Raw genomic sequence first — 9550 nt, forward strand, 5'->3', positions numbered from 1 at the left:
TGTTTCTCACAAATGATTGTTCTTTCAGGTGAGCGGTAGAAATTTTTCCCAAGTTTGCCCCAAAATTTGGAGGTCCTTTAGGGATTTTTATTAACTTGCATTGACTTTGTACAATGTTTAGGAATAACTAGCACTTTCCAAATTTGATGTTCTGCAAGAATGGTGTATTGAATAGAGTATTTCTCTATTCAAGTCTTATATCCCTCATTAGAGTTTTATGCTTCCTACAGGTGTATGGCATTTCTTACATTTAGTCCTTGATATTTTGTGTTGCTGATGGCAATATAATCTTGCATTATGACTTCTAAATGACTGTATGTAAGAAAACTATTGTTACAGATTGTTTTTAATCCAGCCAACATCTGAACTTTTTTTTTAATGAAGTTTCAGTTGATTGTCTCGTTTTCCCAGTATACAACTGTGTCGTCTATAAGTAAGAATCATCTTGCCTTCTTGTTGCCAATAATATACTTTGCATTTTATTCCCTTGTCTTCAAACTTTGATAAATTGGAATAGTCTATTTCTCTAGAGCAACATACCTACTAAATCGGTCAAAAGCTGGTGACTGTGGGTAAATCACTTAGCCTCATGGGAGTTGGATTAAACTCTCTACCTTTGGCTCTAAGAATCAGTGTTTCCATTTACATTAACTAATAAGGGGATCCTCTTCCTGACACAGTTCTGATTCTTAAACTAATTTTTCCCCTAAATTATTACTGCTTTCCAAAAACTCGTGCCATTGCATCATCATTTCATGCCAAGTTAAATTGTCTAAGATTACTGCCTGTGTCACCTTTAGGATACTGGATTTTATGCCTAAGAAGAGTATAAATGGATGGCTTAGATCATCAATCCCAGCTTCGTTTGTTCGGTGACTAGTTAGCTTCATTCATGAGGTGCAGGACTTACTCTACATTCTCCCCTTCTATGCCTCTACATTCTCCCCTTCTATGCCTCTACATTCTCCCCTTCTATGCCTCTACATTCTCCCCTTCTATGCCTCTACATTCTCCCCTTCTATGCCTCTACATTCTGGAGCTTGGACTCTTTTGGTCACTAGAGCTACCAGCTGGGAATGAATGAACAAACAAAAACAGATGTATAATTATTGAACTGTTTTCAAAAATACCCACCTCGTCTCACCTTTACAACACCCCATGAGGAGGAATTGCTGTCCGCATTTAAGGTGAGGAATCCATCAGATTAAGAGACTTACCCAGTAAGTGGCGGAAAGGGGAGTCTGCTTCCAGTGCTTTCCCCAGTAAATCTCAGCTGCCGGCTGGTGGTTATTCACATGTTTAGTGGTAGAGAGATCTTAGAGTAGAGATGTTACCTGGGATGTTTAACCTGTGTTCAGACACTCTAAAAGTAGAAATATTTTAGAAATAGTTAAAAACTAAAGGGGAGGAATTAAGCAGATAGAGGAAGGTAAATTACCTATGATAAATTTATAAATTATCTATGCCAACAGGAGATGGAAAAAGGATTGCTGGCTTGCACTGAGATCCCCATTAAAGATTAATGTTTAGGTTTGAGGGGATACTTTGAGATTCTCTAGAAAATTCTGTAACCTGGGAGCTGAGGAGTAAACAACAATGGACACTTATTGAGTCCTGACTATGTGCCAGGCACTATGCTGAGAGCTTCACTCGTGCTACCTCATTGCTAAAATCCCAGAGTACCTATATATGATAAATGAAGAAACTAAGGCTTGGAGAGGAAGAGTAACTTCCACTTGCCACATAATGCAAAGCCATTTCTTCAAAATGAGGAGAGTGGTGAGGGATTGCCAGACTAGCTGCTCCAGGAAGGAGAGGGAATCTAGAGCACCACTGAGTGGAGGATGGACTTGGCCCTTCTCTCCTGCTGGTAGGGGCTCAAGAACAGCATGTCGCACACAATGGGCAGGGCAAAGCTTGTGGCAACAGGCGTCACTGATTCTAACCCACCCTAGGTTAGAGGTTATGGCTGGAGAAGGGGCGTACTAAATGTAAACTCTCAGTGATGGATCTATTTCAAAAGATGATGTGGTCTAAGAAATCTCTTCTTTCAGCCGACATTTATTCAGCACCTACTAACAGCCAAGCACACACGGTGCTCCCTAGTCCCGAATATGTGTAGGGCAGTGGTTCATTAAGGGCAGGGGCTCTGAAGTCAGAGCACTGGAGTTAGAACCCCAACTTTGCTTCTCACCGAGTGAGTCCTTCTCTTTGTCCCAGTTTACTATGAAGCAGCTGTAATAACAGTACTTAGCACATAGTAAGTATGGTCAGGAGATCATCTCATAGAGCCTTTAGTGCAGAACTTGACCCATGGCAAGCACTTCATAAAAATGAGCTACCCTAGGGGTGGGAAGGAATCACCAATTAAATCATCAAATTCTTAGTTAGAAACAAACTGACAGATGTAATGAAGAGTAAGCACAGGGTGCAGCCGGAGCACGACAAGGGGACCAAGTTTGGAGACTGGGGATCAGGTCAGGCTCTTGAGGAGGTGGCATTGAAGCCTCAAAAGGGTGGTGGGTGCAGGGGGAGTGAATTGAGAAGAAACTTCCAAAACTAAGGGACAACACGTGTGGGATCCTGAGCTGCAAACATTATTTTTTTCCTCTTTAAATGTACATGTTATTCTTAATTCAGTTCCTTTCTCTCCCATTTCAAACTGTCCTTTTGTTCTTACAGTTCAGCAGTGCTGTCAGGCAGAGTCAAGTGCGGCCACTTACAGGCAAAAGATAAATGGCTTCTGTTGGGCACTGATTCGGACGAGGAACAACCGAAATGTTCCCATCCCAACCGCCTTCACAGTGACATTTTATGATTACAGATGTTCTCTGCTCAAAACCTTCCAGTGGCTTCCCCTTCCCTCAGAATGCATCCAAAGACCTTGCCGTGGCGTCCAGGGCCTTCGGCTCAGGCCCCTGCGTGCTCCTGGCCTCACGGCCAGTGCTTGGCACCTCACTCCCTCCCCCGACCAGCCACAGGGCCTCCCGCTCTTTCACCTGAGCTCTGTTCTCCCCTCTCTTAGGTTATGCAGGGCTCCCTGCCTCACCCAACTCAGGCCTCTGCTCACGTGTCACCTGCTCAGGGAGGCCCCCCCTCCCCCCACCTGCAGCACCATCTTCCTGGCACGCGCTCCCCTGCACCCCGCTTTGTCTCCATAGCGCTGGCCGTGACCTAAGTAGTCACGTGTCTGTTCCTTGTCTGCCTCGTACACGCAGACGCTAGGATGTCAGCTCCACGAGAGCAAGAACTTGTCTGATCCACTGTAATATTTCCAGAATTTAGGACGGTGCCCGTCACACAGCAAGTGCTCAGAAGACATTTGTTGACTGAGTGAATTGTCTACACAATCACTTCTATTTGGCTTATCATTATATGCATCGGTTTTACTCCTCTTGCAGCAGTTAAAAGTGTGTGTGTGTGTGTGTGTGTGTATGGAGAGCGAAAGAGAGAGAGAGAAGTCTGTTTCTGTGATTCCAGAAAATTTGAGAACTTCTGCAGAATCACGGAAGTTCTTGCAAGGCAGAACTGAGTCAATAAAATATGGCATAAATGTGCGGAATTATAGTCAGATGCTAAGAAAAGCTAGACAATTTGCAAAGCTAACAAACAAAAAAACAGCTCTTTTTTTTTTAATGGATTTGTACCTGCTATTATTTTTTTGTTTAGATACCATGCGTATGCAAATGGGCATAAATCTTTTTTTTTAATTAATTGATTGATTTATTTATTTAATTTTTGGCTGCGTTGGGTCTTCGTTGCTGCGCGCGGGCTTTCTCTAGTTGCAGCCCGCGGGGGCCACTCTTTGCTGCGGTGCGCAGGCTTCTCATTGCGGTGGCTTCTCTTGTTGCTGAGCAACAGCTCTAGGCGTGCAGGCTTCAGTAGTTGTGGCACGCAGGCTCAGTAGTTGTGGCTCACGGGCTCTAGAGCACAGGCTCAGTAGTTGTGGCCCACAGGTCTAGCTGCTCGACCAGGGATCGAACCCGTGTCCCCTGCATTGGCAGGCGGCTTCTTAACCTCTGCACCACCAGGGAAGCCCAAAATCAGCTCTTCGATTTTTTAAGAGTACCAATCTCCACGTTCCATGACAGGGTGCCAAACTCAGTGAACTGATTTTACCTCAACAATTCCACCTGTGTTATGCCATCTATAGAACCGTTCTTTTCCATCACTTCCAGTGTTGTCGTGCAGGGCTGCATGGAACCAGATATGACTCACTCTCCAGATCTCAAGGGATCCTCTGTTCCACATAGCAGGATTCCCACTTGACTCCTGCTGGAAGTTTGGGAAACATTACGACAGCTGTCCCCACACACCCAGCCTGCAAGTAGGACTGATGTTTATCAAGTCTTTGTTATAAGCAGATGTTTGGCAAATTTCTCTTACTGATCCCCTAGAGACCTGGTGAGGCAAGTTTATACGTTTTTTTCCAAGTGAGGAAACTGGGGCACAGGAAAGTTAAAGGTTGTTAGGTAAACTAGAAATCACAGAGGTATGCCTTGGGAATATAATAGGAACTCAGAATGCAAATAAAACTTTGAGGACAGCAGGGCTGAGGCCTTGTGCAGCTAGGGCATGGGGGCAGGTGCAGCTCAGAGGCTAAGTCAGCCAAGCTCTGGGATGTGGGAGACAGGAGGCCAGCGTGGCCTTGAGCAGCTACCTCTGCGGGAGTCTGTTGGGCTGAGGGAAGGACACATCCCTCCCCCCAGGGATGGCGGGAAGGCAGGCGGCCTCTGCAGTATGAAGGTGGAGTCCCTATTTTGGGGAATATGGGATGTTTAAAAGAGTCCAGAGACCCCAGAAATCAAAACTTAGTCAGTGTTCTGGGTTTGTCTGGGCATCTGGGGGAGGGGGATAAGAAATGGCATCCTGTAGGACGTTGAGCACCAGGATGGGGACCCCGCTGCAAATGAATGAATCTCAGAGAGATGTATTTTGAGAGACTCAAACTCGAGTTTCACTTCTCTCCAAAGTCCAGGCTTTATCCACTGTGGTCTGACGTCTCTGGCTTCCTATGTAAACAAAGGGACACTAACCCTTCCACTTGTCTTTGAATATACGTTATTCTTTAACTTTGACAACAGGCACCTACCTCCAGGTACAGCCTTCAGTGAAGCTGTAAATACACTGGAATAAGTTACTTATGGTGGTTACTCATGATGCTATAGTAAAATAGTACATAAAGGCACTATTTTAAAACGGGAAAGGTACTTTCCTTACTCTGAGGTTCATGAAGATTTAAAAATTTTTGTTTAGAAGCTCAGTGTCCATCTTGTTGTATTGCCTGGATGTTTTACCTTTGTTCGTGAATAATAAATTAATACTAATCTGTGTCTCTGCCCTTCAACTCCCAGAAAGCAAAGCAATAGGAAAGGGGATTTCCAAATTGCAAATGGTTGCCAAAGTCAGCATATTTTTCTTCCCTGGGAATCATGAAAAAGCAACAATGAGAACTGAAGTTAAAAAGCTTCTCCACTTGGAAGGTTTGTTTTTAATTCTCTCTGTAAAAACCCTTGGATCAGAAAAAGGAATCTAAATTGCAGAATTGTTAAAGAAACAAATAGAGAAAAAAAATCACATTTCAGAGCCAAAGGGAGAGCCTGTGGGATACATTCCGGAGTAGATTCCTAGTGTGAATACTTGTACGGATATAAAATAAAGAATAAAACAAATGAAATAGACATCTGACAAAAGGAGTTTTTCGTAAAAAAAAGAAAAACAGATTATATAGAAGAAAGATAAAAGAAAGGAATTTTAAAAGGTAAAAGGAGGTATGAATGAGACATTAAATTTTTAAAAAGCAGAATATATAACTAATCATAAAATCTGGTTCCTTGAAAAAATTTTAAAGATAAATAACTAGCTAACCTAACTAAAAATAAGAAAACAAGGGAGAAAATATCACTACTTAACGTCGGAAATTATAATAGGGAAACTACAGAAACGGGAAATTGCATACACCGTAAGGGAATAATTTGCTCAACTCTCTGCAAATACATTGAAAAGCATAAATGAAGTGGACACTCTTCTAAAGAAAATAAAATTTGTAGACTTTTCTGAAGAGAATAAGGACCACGTAGCCCTTCATTACCAAGGAGGGATGAAGAAGATGATGTTGGCCCCCTGTGGACCGGCTCTGCTGACTTGTTCAGTACTGGATGCCTAACCTGGGGCCTGGCACATAGCACATGCTCCGTAAAGATTTGTCTGAGTGAATAAAGAAAGGAATGAATGGTCAAATCTTTCTTTACGGAATCAACGTTACAAGTGAAAACAACGCATGATTTTATAATAAACCTCACACCCTGAGGGCAGCGAGATCTGACTGCACCCCTCACTGTGTCACTGCATGCTATAGGGCCTAGTCAGGTTCTCCTAGCCTCTCTGTGTCTCAGTTTCTTCATCTGTAACATCAGGATAATAATACAGACCTCCTGGGCTTGTTGTGATGATTAAGTAAGATAATGTACGAAAATGGGACTTCCGTGGTGGTCCAGTGGTTTAGACTCCTCGCTCCCAATGCAGGGGGGCCGGGTTCAATCCCTGGTCGGGGAAGTAGATCCTGCATGCATGCCGCAACTAAGAAGCCCACATGCTGCAACTAAAGATCCCGCATGCCACAACTAAGACCTGGCACAGTCAAAATAAATAAATAAATAAATTCATTCATTCATTAACTTTACAAAAAAGATAATGTACGAAAAGAATCCACCATAGTGCCCCACAATTATTAGATATTATTATCAACACTAAAACGTCATTAAAATTACTATAAGAAATTTTGTAAAGATGACATCTTGTAGATAAGCTTAAAATTTTTTTTCTTTTGTTATGAAAATTTCAAATGTATACAAAAGTACATAGTATAATGAACCCCCGTGCACCCAATACCCAGTTTCAATAATTATCAGCTCATGGCTGGTCAGCCCCTTCCCCAAACACTTGGATTATTTTGAAGCACATCCTAGACATTATGTCATGTCATCTATAATACTTCAATATCTATTTCTAAAACAATAATAATAACCAAAATCCCATATCACACTTAAAAATAAATTAATAATGATTCCTTAATTAGATGAATTGTTGGTCGGCTGGAAGCCACAGGAGAAAAGAAGAGAATCGAGTCGGTCCAAGGCAGGGCTTTAGGTAAGTTCTTTCCAGATCCAACATGATAGAGGCACCCACTGTCACTGTCAAGGCGGTCTCTTTGTGCTGAGGGTCTGGTGGCTGCGGGGTGGGTGGGGGGGGAGGTAGAGGGGAGGGGAGGGAATAAGTTTGAAGCCAGCATTTCATGCCTGAAGAAAAGTAAAGCAAGGATCTCCCATTATCTGTAATTTTCTTACTTCCCAAAGCAAATCTAATTTCATTTGAAACAATTCTGTACAAATTCCTCTGCTTCCAAATTGGTAAGATTTTAGAATTTAATTGTATCTTTTCATTACCTTGAGTCACAGTTGGTAGTGTGGCTTTTATGCAGACTCTGATATCACACAGAGAGCTCATCTAAGGGTGACAAGACTAGTTTATAGTTTCTGAAATTTTTTTTTTAAAGATTTTTTTGATGTGGACCATTGTTTAAACTATTTATTGAATTTTGTTACAATATTGCTTCTGTTTTATGTTTTGTTTTTTTGACCCCGCGGCATGTGGGATCCTAGCTCCCTGACCAGGGGTTGAAGCCTCACCCCGTGCATTGGAAGGTGAAGTCCTAACCACTGGATCGCCAGGGAAGTCCCTGGTTTCTGAAATTTAACATAGCAATGAAGCTCACACATCTCTGAGAGAATTCAGTTCTTAGTATATTCGATGCTCTGCTCTCTTCCCCCCATTTCCCCTTATTTGTTCTACAATATCAGGAACCCAGTGGAAACCCCAATTTCCTTCTCTGCTGCTACTTACTAAGCCTTAAATTAAGATATTTTCTTTTTTTCTTAACTGGAATTTGAAGCAATTTGGTTGCTCCAAAACATGAGCTATTGGCATTAAAGATATTGAACATCGATAGTTCAAACCCAGATTTCTATTCCCCATTTAAAACCAAGGTGAATGAAAAGTCTAGAGTTCAGTGGCTAACATGAGCAAGGAAATGAAGGAGATGCTGAGAAGGCCTGGAGACAAGGAGTCCCCAGAAGGTGCAAAGGGCACCTAAGATAGGCTGCTTGTTTCTTTGAAAGCCTAAGCGAGCTTAGAAGCAATGGAAACTTCACCTGGAGGAGATAAGGAGTTTGGATTCAGAAGTCTGACCCAGCACGACGACGGCGCTGGGAAACCTGGCGTTATCTCCCCAAGCCCTCCATCCTGCTGGGGCAGTATGCCTACTTCCCCCTTTAGAAGTCTGGTTTGGGTAGGTAGGGCAATGTCTATTTTATCTGCTGCTGCATCCTTGCTGCTGAGAACAATGCCTAGCACATGGTAGGGCAGCAAATATATGTTCTTGAATGAATGAATGAATGAATGAATGAATGAATGATTACTTAAATAATTATTGATTAATTAGTACTACTCAGCAGCCATCACTATTCCTTACTAAAGGGGCTCTTCTACCAAGAACTTGAAAGTTTGACTACCCAAGAGGAAAAAGAAACCAGCATATATTTCTTCTTTTGACCCGAAAAGCCTCTTTAAAAAAATCTTTATGACTTTCTTGTGCTTTAATGTATAATTTTAGTGTCTCTAAAAACATGTGGTAAAAAAAATTTTTTTTGGTAAGAAAACTGATGTAGTGAATCATGGGCAAAGAACAGATGACCTAGTTTGATTAGATAAGAAGATAGGACAAAGATTTAATGTAGTTCAAAAATGAACATTGCCCCCGCATTCATCCTTTTAAGGAATTACTTGGTTTGACGGGCTCAAAATCTTTATCAGCTAGGTTGCTGGAAACCGAGGGCAGGAATGGAAAAGGAAGAAGCATGAGCTGAGTGGAGCCCATTGACCGGGATGGCTGTGGAGTGTGGGAGGGAGGCCTGCAGAGAGGCTGAGGGGGCAGAGGGTATGAGGTCTACACCAGGGAGGTGACTCGGGGAGCTTCCATGAAGGCAGGAAAAGGAAGAATCAACCAGAGACCCCACCTGCTTGAACCACTGCCAGGGGCCCTGATCATTGCAACTGCCCAAGCCCTTTACTCAGAATCACCCTATCAGCCACGTCCCGACCCTGGCAGCCCCTCTGCCCTCTCTGCCAGAATCCCTGAAGGCCTCCTTCACTCACCTGTGAGCATCTTGCATCATTCCTAACCCTACCTGCCCTCCAGGCCACCAATCCTCAGTGTTTTGCCTTTTCTCAGCTAGCAAAGCTCCCAAAAAAACAAGCATCCACATCAAAGTGACTTAACAGCAAATGTTTTTTGAAATGATTCTTAATATTTATTACCCCCAAATTATAATGCAATATAATTTATGAACAAAATGAAATTGTATTTGCTTCAAGAACCATGGTTACAACCAAAAGGGGATGTTGAGTGGGAGGATTCGAGTTTCCTCTCCTGTCCAGAGCTGTTCTCTCCTCGAGGGGAACGCTGGTCGCCTGACTGGTCACACTCACAACC

This window comes from Eschrichtius robustus, chromosome 9, assembly GCF_028021215.1.
Source record: "Eschrichtius robustus isolate mEscRob2 chromosome 9, mEscRob2.pri, whole genome shotgun sequence".
NCBI lineage: Eukaryota > Metazoa > Chordata > Mammalia > Artiodactyla > Eschrichtiidae > Eschrichtius > Eschrichtius robustus.